This window comes from Castor canadensis, chromosome 1, assembly GCF_047511655.1.
Source record: "Castor canadensis chromosome 1, mCasCan1.hap1v2, whole genome shotgun sequence".
NCBI classification, from domain to species: Eukaryota; Metazoa; Chordata; class Mammalia; order Rodentia; family Castoridae; genus Castor; species Castor canadensis.
This window is the reverse complement of record NC_133386.1, coordinates 195,256,198-195,270,322: the sequence shown is the minus strand read 5'-3', so window position 1 is coordinate 195,270,322 and position 14,125 is coordinate 195,256,198. Positions and strand designations below refer to the sequence as shown.

Sequence of the window (14,125 nt, the reverse complement as noted above, 5' to 3'; positions counted from 1 at the left end):
TGTGTACTTGCTCAACAAATTAAACCAGGTCCCAAAGGCAGTTTAATTACTTCATTTTTAAGTAAGTGGAATCAGGAACTTTGATTACCTTCGTGGGGGCATTCCCCTGAGATCTACATGTCTCTAATGCTCCCTCCAGACCCTGATCATTGGTGTCTAAAATCCCAATCCCAACCTACTTTCGTTTGACATCAATTACACAGGACCAGGCTGGGTTCACAGACACTTTGTTACCCTATTTACTGGAAGAGAATAGTTGTTAGTACATGATGGCCTTCCCCAAACTGCGGATCTTCCATGAGTCTGTAACTATTGAGAGGAAAAACATCCCAAGGTAACAATTGTACTGAATGTGTTCAAAATTATAACCCAGTTATGAGCTGTTTTATGGAATTTATTTTATTTGACATTCACAGACACATTTCTATAAACCACACAGATCTGTTTATATTGTATCTGTTTCACAAACAAAGAAATTATGGTCTAAGGCAATTGGCAATTGACTAGGCCCAGAAAGAGAGAATTTCTCCAAAAGAATTTATACGCCCATCCCTGGCAGAATTTCAGATTACTGAAAAGTTCTGGAAAAAGATTTCCAGAACTTTTATTCAAGAAGCAAGGTAAATTTTTATATTCCATAGTTTTTAGTGAAAATTTAATACATGTTGAGTAGGGCGACTAATATTATTAAAGGAATGTGCTTAGAAAGGTATGCCGTGAATACTGTTTTAGAAGTTAGGCTGGAGTTCCAATGAGAAAATGCTTCCCTGAGCAGGAAGTTCAATAATACTTACAACATCAGCTACATTTCTAAAGAAGATGGAGAAGATCCTAAGATAGATGATGATTTGATTGAGTGTAGTGATTTCATTCTATGTACTGTCCTCCTCTGTCACTGTAAGGTAGATAGCCAGAAGAATTTGAATTGGAAGTTCTTTAGACTTGAGAAGTGACCACGTGAAGTAATTTAAAGTCATGCTCCATTTCACAATTCTTACTCCCTAATCTCACCCTTTCCCTTACATGTGTGAGAGCTGTGGAGCAATATTCAGACACATCGTGTAAACTCATTCAACCTGCATGGGAATTCATAATAAACACATAATTTTAGGAAATAAGTTAACTTCTAAATTTCTCCATTTTCTTATCTACAAAATATTAATAATAATGCTACCTTTAACATTGAGAAATTTTTGTAAAATGTATACATTTAAACCTATAAATGTCTTAGTTGTGTTAGAAATTTGTAGAGAATAACAATGCAAAATGAATTTATAAAATGACCAGAAGTAAGATTGGAGAGAAAAGTCGTTATAAAAGAATAGGCACTGGACCAAAATCTCCAGGTTTAAATTCAAAATTATGAACATGGAATTGCAATGTTGTGAATTTTCAACCTTTGTCCCTGTTATTCAGCTAAGGAATGAGAATAAGGTGGGGGGAAGACTGAGTTTAGATAAGGAAGTTTCATGCATGGATTGGAAGTAAATTGAAGGACAAAATAGTCTCAGTATTTGTGGTTTCACACACAAATGGCTTATATAGAGAAGTACTAGAGGGTGTAGAAAAGCCTGAGTACATCCAGCAAGCAAAGAAAGCAAATCCATGATTAAGTCTGACTTCCAATTAAACCTCATATTGAAACCTTGCAACTCACCTTTTAGAGTTTCCAAGCCAAGGTGGAGAACATCATTCCACCTTGTGGATAAGACTCATCCAGATTGTGCTAAATACTTATTCTGTGCTGACGTTTAAAACATGGATAATTATATTTAACCATTATACTAATCACTTCTGAGTGATTCCATTATAATCTTCATTTTATAAGTTAAGAAGAAGACTAAAAGACATTAATTTGGATTTATGTCTTCCAAATAGTAAATGTGGAGCTACTATTTAAATGTACATGAATCTTTTTCCTGAGTCTGAGCTCTAACAACTAATTCCAAACTCTGTCTTAACAATGCCTTGCTGATTGTATGTTCTTCTACTGCTGCAGCTATACTAGTTCATCTACTTTAATGTGTCTCTCAGTTACTCTGCTGTAAAACCAAAGACTTATTTGGTCTCATGGACACAATGAGCAAGTAGGAATTGAGTTGAATTCAATTCTCTTAAACTTCTTAAGACAATAGGTTTTGGGGACCAGTCTTTGTGAGTTGAAACTCAGCTCTGTCAGAGGATACTCATGTAACCAACACAAAATATTTAAACTTTTGTAGGTTTTTTGAAAAGATTAAAGATAAAAATATTGAACACAATATTTGTAATAAATGTTATATACAAATAAACTTTTAATAGTCTCAGACAATATGAATTGGGAATTATCTTTATTGCGAATATGTGACACAAAAGTTTACCATGTTTTGAATGCCAGTTTGCTCCTTTAGTCAAGAGTGGTTTTGGCCATGTGGTCTGTATGAATTCTTCAGCTTCAATAATCTGAAGCTATATAGATCATTTTCCCTTAACTTTTTGTTCAAATCTTTACTTTAGATAAGAGAATCGTGATGAATAAAGACATTGATGAAGTAACACAGTGTTTATATATTTCAGTGCAATATCATTTTATTTATCAGCTGTTCCTTTCTTTCTTATTACTGCAGAGAACTTTTAATTCCTGTGGTTAACAGCACAGAGGTGAAGGATTTCATCCTCAAGAGTCTGATCAAGAGATGATTCCAAGATGGTGGATAGAGGTAGGAAGCAGAAAGCGACCCTCCTATAGTGAAATCTTGGAGAGACGCTGGAGACACACTTTGCAGGCATAATCACTGAGAAAAGGCATAACTCTGACCCCTCCACATCTCCAGCCAGTGCAGAGAATCTCCACTTCATGTTAAACGGAGAAACGAGGAGGGCCCCCGGGGCCGCCAGTGGCTGGCGCCCATACGGCGTGGGAAGACGCGGAACAGGTGAGCTTCGCGGTACCGCGGTAGACCCACAGACAAGCCTGGGCCAGAGCAGCATAACCCCCTGGACAGACTGACCTCCACCCGGGAAAAAAAGAGAAACTGAGTAATAAGCAATAAGAACAGTTAAGACACACTGGAAAGAGGGTGGGGCGCCCTGAGTGCTGAAGATTGGGGGAAGGGAATCCTTCCCGGGACTGTAAATAAACAAGCCAGGCAGGCCGGAGAGCCTCTGGCGGGAGTGGGACGCGCGCCCAGCAACCAGGAGCGGGGAAGCTTGTGAGAGGAGGGAAGACCCACTACCCACATGAACTGTACACAAACATGGCGGCTGGCAGGAGCAGCAGCACCGCCCAGTAAGCAGGAGCAGGAAAGCTGCTGAAAGTGGCAGTGGGAGGAAAACTTCAGAGGAGTGGGGGGAAGACCCACCTCCCACAGGAACTGTAAATAAACATGCAGGCCTGACAACGTGGGGCAGTGTCACCTTTCCCAGTGCTTGGAAAGGGGAAAGCCTGTAGCAGAGGCTCCCGCACAGGAGAACTCTGAGCAAACAAAGCCTGTGGGACCAGGTGAGTGCTAGCTCACCCCAGAGATCTGCATAAATAACGCCGCCAGCTACAGGATGAGAGCAGCAGGCAGGCAAGCCACAGTTGCAGATACCATTCTCAGGACTGTCTCCAGACGCTTTTTTTTCTTTTTCTCCCTACCTTTGATGAGAGAACAACAGAATTACACCTGCAAGCCGAAAAACTTACTGAAACTGTATTGCATTTGAACTGGGGACACTTGGTGGGGCTTTTTTTTTTTCTTGTGTGTGTGTGTGTGTGTGTGTGTGCAGTTTTGTTCTACTTTATGCATCCCCTTTGATGAGACAACTACAGAACAACATCTGAGGCACCAACTCCAGGACTGGAGATTGAGACGGACATCCAAATTATTAAGACTGAAACTGCATTGCATATAAACTTGGAAGTTTTTTGGTGTTTTTTTTTTTAATTTTCTATTTTCCATTTTATTTTAATTCATTTTTATATATAGATATTACTTTCATTTACTTATTTTTTATTTTTTTATCTTTGATTTTCAATCCTCTCTGTCTCTCTATTGTCTGTTCAGCTTACTGTCGATTAGTACACTAACACTCCCTGTTTATACCTTTGAAACTCTCTTGTCTGATACCTTGTTCTGCTTTCTCCCTCTTGTCTGTATATTTGTTTTCCCCTTTTCTTTAACTTCTTGCTTTCCATCTCAGCTCACACTTCCATTCTCAATATTACCATTGTTATTATTACAAGCTAGAAAATACTTAACTGCGCACTGTACAGGGACAGTAACAACACCAAGGACAATGACGGGAAGACAGAAAAAACAGGGAAACCAGTTTCCCCACAGCAAAAAATTAGTACAGGAACCAGAGGGGAATGAAGAGAACAGAAACTCAGATACAGACTCCAACAAAATGAAGATAAACTATGCCAAAGGACCCAATGAAGCCCACAAGAATAATTGAAAAGAAGACATACTACAAGTACTCAATGAGAATTTTATAGAGATGATACTGGATAGGGTCAACCAAAATGTACAGGAGACACTCAAGAAATTCCAAGACATTAAAAATAGAGAATTTGAAAAAGCAAAAGAAGAAATAAAGGAAACCATAGAAGCACTGTATAAACACCAAAGTGAAAGAGAGAACACAATGAATAAATGGATAAATGAACTCAGGACAAAAATAGACAACAATAAAGAAGAAAACAGCCAGGATATGGAAAACCTCAGAAAAAAGAACAAAACAGAACTGCAAAACAAAATGGAAGGCCAATCCAGCAGAATAGAACAAACAGAAGACAGAATCTCAGAACTTGAAGATGAAATGGTAATTAAAGGAAAAACAGAAGAACTATTAATTAAAGAACTCAAGACCTGTGAAAAGAAAATGCAAGAACTCACTGACTCCATCAAAAGACCAAACTTGAGAATCATGGGCATCGAAGAAGGAGAAGAGGTGCAAGCAAAGGGAATGTGTAATATATTCAACAAAATAATACCGGAAAATTTCCCAAATCCCAAGAAAGATATTCCCATACAAATGCAAGAGGCCTCCAGGACACCAAACAGACCAGATCAAAATAGAACTACTCCACGACATATCATCATTAAAACAACAAGTTTAGAAACTAAGGAAAGAATATTGAAGGCTGTAAGAGAGAAAAAACAAGTAACATACAAATGTAAACCCATAAAAATCACAGCAGACTTCTCAACAGAAACATTAAAAGCAAGAAGAGCAGGGGGTGAGATCTTCCGGGCACTGAATGAAAATAACTTCAACCCCAGGATACTCTACCCAGCAAAGCTATCATTCAAAATAGATGGAGCAATAAAAGTCTTCCATGATAAGCAGAAACTAAAACAATATGTGACCACAAAGCTACCATTACAAAAGATTCTGCAAGGGATACTGCACACAGAAAGTGACACCCAACTTCACCATGAAAAGGCAGGCAGCACCAAACCACAGGATAAGAAAAAGCAAGACAGTAGAGAGTAACATCAAGTTAGGTACACACAATCAAACCTTCAAATAACTAAGACAACTAAATGGCAGGAATCACCACATACCTATCAGTACTAACGCTTAATGTTAATGGACTTAATTCACCCATCAAAAGACACCGTTTGACAAAATGGATTAAAAAAGAAGATCCAACAATTTGTTGCTTAGAGGAGACTCACCTCACCGACAGAAATAAGCATATGCTTATGATGAAAGGCTGGAAGAAGATTTACCAAGCCAATGGCCCCCGAAAACAAGCAGGAGTAGCAATACTTATCTCTGACAAAGTAGACTTCAAACCTACATTGATCAAGCGAGATAAAGAAGGACAGTCCATACTAATAAAAGGGGAAATAGACCAAAAGGAAATAATAATCATCAATCTGTACGCACCCAATGTCAACGCACCCAAATTCATCAAACATACCCTGAAAGAACTAAAAGCATATATAAACGCCAACACAGTGGTTGTGGGAGACTTTAACACTCCATTATCATCAATAGATAGGTCATCCAATCAAAAACTCAATAAAGAAATCCAAGATCTAAAATATGCAATAGATCAAGTGGACCTAGTAGATGTCTACAGAACATTTCATCCAACCTCTACACAATATACATTCTTCTCAGCAGCCCATGGAACCTTCTCCAAAATAGATCATATCCTAGGGCACAAAGCAAGCCTCAGCAAATATAAGAAAATAGAAATAATACCGTGCATACTATCTGACCACAATGCAGTAAAAGTAGAACTCAACAACAAAAGTAAAGACAAAAAACATGCAAACAGCTGGAAACTAAATAACTCATTACTTAATGAACAGTGGATCATCGATGCAATAAAAGAGGAAATTAAAAAGTTCCTGGAAGTCAATGAAAATGAAAACACAACCTACCGGAACCTATGGGACACAGCTAAGGCAGTCTTGAGAGGAAAGTTTATAGCCATGAGTGCATATATTAAAAAGATTGAAAGATCCCAAATCAATGACCTAATGATACATCTCAAACTCCTAGAAAAACAAGAACAAGCAAATCCCAAAACAAATAGAAGGAGAGAAATAATAAAAATAGGAGCTGAAATCAACGAACTAGAAACCGAAAAAACCATACAAAGAATTAATGAAACAAAAAGTTGGTTCTTTGAAAAAATAAACAAGATCGATAGACCCCTGGCAAACCTGACTAAAATGAGGAAAGAAAAACCCCAAATTAGTAGAATTAGGAATGCAAAAGGGGAGATAACAACAAACACCATGGAAGTCCAGGAAATCATCAGAGACTACTTTGAGAACCTATATTCAAATAAACTTGAAAATCTTAAAGAAATGGACAGATTTCTAGATACATATGATCATCCAAAACTGAACCAAGAGGAAATTAAACACCTGAATAGATCTATAACACAAAATGAAATTGAAACAGCAATCAAGATTCTCCCCAAAAAGAAAAGTCCAGGACCTGATGGATTCTCTGCTGAATTCTATCAGACCTTTAAAGAAGAACTGATACCAACCCTCCTTAAACTGTTCCATGAAATAGAAAGGGAAGGAAAACTACCAAACACATTTTATGAAGCCAGTATTACACTTATCTCAAAACCAGTCAAAGACACCTCCAAAAAGGAGAACTATAGGCCAATCTCCTTAATGAACATTGATGCAAAAATCCTCAATAAAATAATGGCAAACCGAATTCAACAACACATCAAAAAGATTATTCACCACGACCAAGTAGGCTTCATCCCAGGGATGCAGGGGTGGTTCAACATATGAAAATCAATAAACGTAATAAACCACATTAACAGAAGCAAAGACAAAAACCACTTGATCATCTCAATAGATGCAGAAAAAGCCTTTGATAAGATCCAACATCATTTCATGATAAAAGCTCTAAGAAAACTAGGAATAGAAGGAAAGTTCCTCAACATTATAAAAGCTATATATGACAAACCTACAGCCAGCATTATACTTAACAGAGAAAAATTAAAACCATTCCCTCTAAAATTAGGAACCAGACAAGGATGCCCACTATCTCCACTCCTATTCAACATAGTACTGGAATTCCTAGCCAGAGCAATTAGGCAAGAAGAAGGAATAAAAGGAATACAAATAGGTAAAGAAACTGTCAAATATTCCTATTTGCAGATGACATGATCCTATATCTTAAAGACCCAAAAAACTCTACTCAGAAGCTTCTAGACATCATCAATAGCTATAGCAAGGTAGCAGGATATAAAATCAACATAGAAAAATCATTAGCATTTCTATACACTAATAATGAAAAAACTGAAAAAGAATATATGAAAACAATTCCATTTACAACAGCCTCAAAAAAATCAAATACCTAGGTGTAAACCTAACAAAAGATGTGAAAGACCTCTACAAGGAAAACTATACACTTCTGAAGAAAGAGATTGAGGAAGGCTATAGAAAGTGGAGAGATCTCCCATGCTCATGGATTGGTAGAATCAACATAGTAAAAATGTCAATACTCCCCAAAGTAATCTACATGTTTAATGCAATTCCCATCGAAATTCCAATGACATTCATTAAAGAAATTGAAAAATCTACTGTTAAATTTATATGGAAACACAAGAGGCCACGAATAGCCAAGGCAATACTCAGTCAAAAGAACAATGCAGGAGGTATCACAATACCTGACTTCAAACTATATTACAAAGCAATAACAATAAAAACAGCTGGTACTGGCACAAAAACAGACATGAAGACCTGTGGAACAAAATAGAAGATCCAGATATGAAGCCACACAAGTATAAGCAACTTATCTTTGACAAAGGAGCTAAAAATATACGATGGAGAAATAGCAGCCTCTTCAACAAAAACTGTTGGGAAAACTGGTTAGCAGTCTGCAAAAAACTGAAACTAGATCCATGTATATCACCCTATACCAAGATTAACTCAAAATGGATCAAGGATCTTAATATCAGACCCCAAACTCTTAAGTTGATACAAGAAAGAGTAGGAAATACTCTGGAGTTAGTAGGTATAGGTAAGAACTTTCTCAATGAAACCCCAGCAGCACAGCAACTAAGAGATAGCATAGATAAATGGGACCTCATAAAATTAAAAAGCTTCTGTTCATCAAAAGAAATGGTCTCTAAACTGAAGAGAACACCCACAGAGTGGGAGAAAATATTTGCCAACTATACATCAGACAAAGGACTGATAACCAGAATATACAGGGAACTTAAAAAACTAAATTCTCCCAAAACTAATGAACCAATAAAGAAATGGGCATGTGAACTAAATAGAACTTTCTCAAAAGAAGAAATTCAAATGGCCAAAAAACACATGAAAAAATGCTCACCATCTCTAGCAATAAAGGAAATGCAAATTAAAACCACGCTAAGATTCCACCTCACTCCTGTTAGAATAGCCATCATCAGCAACACCACCAACAACAGGTGTTGGCGAGGATGCGGGAAAAAGGAACCCTCTTACACTGTTGGTGGGAATGTAGACTAGTACAACCACTCTGGAAAAAAATTTGGAGGCTACTTAAAAATCTGGACATCGATCTACCATTTGATCCAGCAATATCACTCTTGGAGATATACCCAAAAGACTGTTACTCCAGAGGCACCTGCACACCCATGTTTATTGCGGCACTATTCACGAGAGCCAAGTTATGGAAACAGCCAAGATGCCCCAGCACTGACGAATGGATTAAGAAAATGTGGTATCTATACACAATGGAATTTTATGCAGCCATGAAGAAGAATGAAATGTTATCATTCGCTGGTAAATGGATGGAATTGGAGAACATCATTCTGAGTGAGGTTAGCCTTGCTCAAAAAACCAAAAATCGTATGTTCTCCCTCATATGTGGACATTAGATCAAGGGCAAACACAACAAGGGGATTGGACTATGAGCACATGATAAAAGCGAGAGCACACAAGGGAGGGGTGAGGATAGGTAAGACACCTAAAAAACTAGCTAGCATTTGTTGCCCTTAACGCAGAGAAACTAAAGCAGACACCTTAAAGCAACTGAGACCAATAGGAAAAGGGGAACAGGTACTGGAGAAAAGGTGAGATCAAAAAGAATTAACCTAGAAGGTAACACCCACGCACAGGAAATCACTGTGAGTCAATGCCCTGTATAGCTATCCTTATCTCAACCAGCAAAAACCCTTGTTCCTTCCTATTATTGCTTATACTCTCTCTACAACAAAATTAGAAATAAGGGCAAAATAGTTTCTGCTGGGTATTGGGGGGTGATAGGGAGGGGGCGGAGTGGGTGGTAAGGGAGGGGGTGGGGGCAGGGGGGAGAAATGAACCAATCCTTGTATGCACATATGAATAATAAAAGAAAAATGAAAAAAAAAAGAGTCTGACCAAATCCCCAGAACTACAGATTCTGCTGTTTATCTTGTTCAACATCATTTACCTCATAACCCTTTTGGGGAACCTAGAGATGGTCTTGTTGATCCTTTCAAACTCCCAACTCCACATTCCTATGTACTTTTTTCTCAGCAACCTTTCTGTGGTGGACTTTGGTTATTCAACATCTGTCACACCCAAAGTGATGGCTGGATTCCTTCTAAAGGACAATGTCATCTCATACAATGCATGCGCTGCTCAAATGTTCTTCTTTTCAGCCTTTGCAACTGTGGAAACATCATCTTGGCATTAATGGCTTATGATCGCTATGCAGCAGTGTACAAGCCCTTACACTACACCACCATCATGACAACAAGTGTGTGTCTGTGTCTGGTGCTAGGATCCTACATCTGTGGTTTGCTGAATGCCTCCATCCTTATTATGAACACATTCAGTCTCTCCTTCTGTAAGTCCAATGTGGTCCGTCGCTTTTTCTGTGATATTCCAGCAGTCATGGTTCTTGCTTGCTCTGATAAACACATTAGAGAGATGATTCTTATTTTTGTCTCAAGTTTCAATGTCTTTTGTGCTCTTCTGGTTGTATTGATTTCCTACCTGTTCATATTTATTACCATCTGCAAAATGCACTCAGCAAAAGGGTACCAAAAGGCTCTGTCTACCTGTGCCTCTCATCTCACTGCAGTCTCTATCTTCTATGGGACAGTCATCTTCATGTACTTACAGCCCAGCTCCAGTCATTCTATGGACACAGACAAAATGGCATCCGTTTTCTATGCAATGGTCATCCCTATGCTGAACCCTGTGGTCTACAGCCTGAGGAACAAGGAGGTCAAGACTGCATTCAAAAAGATATTTGAGAGGGCCAAATCATCTCTAAGACTGGGGTTTTAATATTGTAGGATACAAAATATCCCAGTCTATTGTCTTTTGGATCATCTGAACTCACATTTAAATTCCCAGGTTGTTTAATTCCTGGAGGCATATCCTTATCACTTCAAATTTCTAGGGCTTATAAAAATAATACATGTCCAGAAATTTAATTCCTGAATAAGAATTATTCATGGAAATCATTACATGTTTGGGTTCTGTTTGTGAAAAACTTACCAATTGCATTAAATTTTTTATTATGACTAACATGTTAATTGTGTATATTAATAGGGCTCTGTGTGATACTTCAATAAATGCATATATCACATGCACTAATCAAATCTTGCCTCCCTATTCTCTAGTCTTTGGCCAATATCTAGTAATCACTTTTGTGCTTTTAGGCAACATTTTCTTAGGGTCCACATATGTTACTGAACAGTGGTACATGTCTTTATGTTCCTGGCTTATTTAACTTAATGTGATGTCCTCCAGGTCCATCCATATTGCTGCAAAGGACAAGATTTTATTGTTCTTTATTTAATAAATAATATGTATATATATATATGTAATATACCTATATGTGGTCATATTTTTAAATTCAATGGACACCTAGTTGATTCCATATTTAGCTATTTTGGATAGTGCTGGAATAAATGTGGGCAAGCTGGTTTCCCTTTGCCATGCTGATTTATTTTTATTTGGAAATATACTGCAAAGTAGGATAGCTGGGTCATGTGACAGATCCAATTTTACACTAAATTTTATTCTCTACATTCTCAATTATATACTAATTTATAAGATTTCCTTTTTCCTCACATCCTCAGTAAATTGTCCTCACATTCCAGTAAATTGTGATGAGTTGATTTCTCATTATAATTGTGACTCATAGCTAATGATATTTAACATATTTCATGTATCTGGTGACTAATTATAGTTTTTGATAAATGTCAATTCAGATAATTTTCTTATTTTTAATTGGATTGCTTTTTGCTGTCAATTGTTCTGAATGCAGTTTCTTTGTCAGATGCTGATATAGGCATGCATGTAAAGAATTGTCACAAACAATCCCCTGAGCAGAGGCATGTGTGTGTGCTCCTTGTGAGCATGTGCACACATACAGATGACTGTGAAGATTTATCAGAAGTAAATGAAGAATATATCTTTGTAATAAAGAGTAGTTCATTATGTCTCTTATCACTTGTGAAAAGAAATGAATGTGCTGAGTGTTTATAATAGAATTATAATTGATTCAGCTAAAATTATATAAAATAACATAGAATATTACATTTTTAGATTAATAACTTCCAGTAGTCTTAATCTTCAATGAATGTACTTTGTAGGCACATTTTATTGAGAATACATACCATATCTCAAAGAAGCAATGTTTCTGTCTTGACTGAATACTTTTTGTAAGAACGACATACATTATAGCTTTCAAAAGGATAAAATACTTAAAATACAAAAAAGTGAAAAGACAGTAAAGGCCTTTCCAATATATTCTGTTATGGCAACCCACTTTACATTATGTAAAAGTTCAGTGAAAATATTTTTCTATATTTAAGAGTTTTGTTACAAGAATAAACTAGGTGCTTTTGGCACAATAAGTAATTACATGAGATGGTGGAAAGGTTAATTTGCTTGACTCTGATAATCATTTCACTGTATGCATCTATGTCAAAATATCTTCTTCTACATCTTAATGTATGCAATAAAAAAGCACTGAGAATGACAATGAATGCATGTTTCTTGCCTTCAAATAGTTAATGCTGTTCATTTTGTCATGCTTTAGCTAAGTTACCTCATGGCTTGTCACCCTCTCAGACTTCTCCTATTTCAGTATTCCTAATGGAATAATACTACACAATCAAAGATTCCATTTTTGATAAATGTAACAATATTTACATCTCAAATATGTTATGCAAGGTGACAGAAGCAAGACTCAAAGACTACTACAAGGTTTCTTTCAAAGGACCAAAAAGTGTTAAATGGTTTCCATGTGGGGTTGGTAGCATGACGGTTTGACCACAAAGATCCTGGGCTTTGGTTTAGGTAAAAGAATTATTCTGAAATATCTTGGTTGTGGTAATGGTTATATCACTATATGCATTTGACCAAATTCTTACAAAGATACCTAAAAACATGGAACTTACTTTTTATAAACTATGCATAACACAAAAACATGAATAACAGCAAGCAACACAAAAACGTGTATAATCTGCATACTTGCTATGGCCCATGTACAATTTAATTGCTTCTTTCAGAGGAAGGTGGCAGAGTAGCTCTTGATGCCCTTGTCTGTGGTGTCTCTTGAGAGATTCATTTTCTGTAATTCCCTCCTGTTTCCATTGCATTAGCATCTGAAATCCTCATGAGACTCTGCATGACATCATTTGAAGGGGAAATCATGTGTGCTGTGCTAGGCCCTTCATTTATCTGAATGCTGTGAACTATATAAGAAGGAAATTTTACTTTTCAAATAAGAAGAGCACTGTGAGGATGAGTGAATTCAAGACTTGATCCCTGCTGAGTGGATTCATGTCAGTGTTTTTCCTTTCATCATTCCTTGTCTTAGAGAACTTGGAATACTTTGACCAATATTAGTGAGTGAAAATTCTCTAGCAACATTAGTGTATTATTCCATGGGTAAATTTCTGATTTCAGACTGTCTACTCAGGATTGACTATCTCTTCTTTTCCAGCAGAAACGTAACTTGTATATTTTTTGTATGCATTTAATGAAAAGGTTGATATGCAATTGTCATATAAATAGCTGTTCATATTTTTAATGAAAAGTTTAATTCATACAAAAGCAGAGGCACATGTACAGATAATATAAATTAAATGAGCACAGAAATAGATATTTTGAAGATGTTTTCTAAGGAAATAGACTCAGTCTCAGTTATGAATATTAAAACTTGTATTTATATGAAGAGTGTTGATACTTGTTAGATATCATTCTGATTACATAAAGAAGATGAACAAAAAATTACATAGCTTATGCAGTAAATAACTTCTAATTGTATTTTGTTCACTATCAATTAATCTCCACTTGATATAAAACAAATTGATAGCAATGTTGGAAGTATAAAATAAGTATAAATAATAACAGAAGTGTAAATTGACAGTTCTTTAAACTAAAAAGGGAACTACATGAACTAAGATTATCTGATCAAAAATTTTAACTTTTTTCTCCATAGTTCTTTCTTCTTATAACTAGTACACCTAAATGTGCTGATGGAGAAGTGACAAAAGACATAGATTTTGATGAGATTGAAACTGGGTTTCAATCTTTAATGCTTTTCATACTAGTTGTATAATTGTAGAATAACATGTAACTTTTCAAATCTTTAATTCCAACTGTTAATAATGCCTATCAGACACATGCACACATTTATGTGAAAAGCTCTTACCATTGCTCATGAA

The 14,125-nt window shown here is 36.5% G+C and overlaps 1 pseudogene; it reads left to right on the top strand.

The window, feature by feature from the left end:
- The first annotated feature begins 269 nt into the window (after positions 1–269).
- On the top strand, positions 270–10,727 carry LOC109679107 (olfactory receptor 5B2-like; annotated as a pseudogene).
- Positions 10,728–14,125: the final 3,398 nt, after the last annotated feature.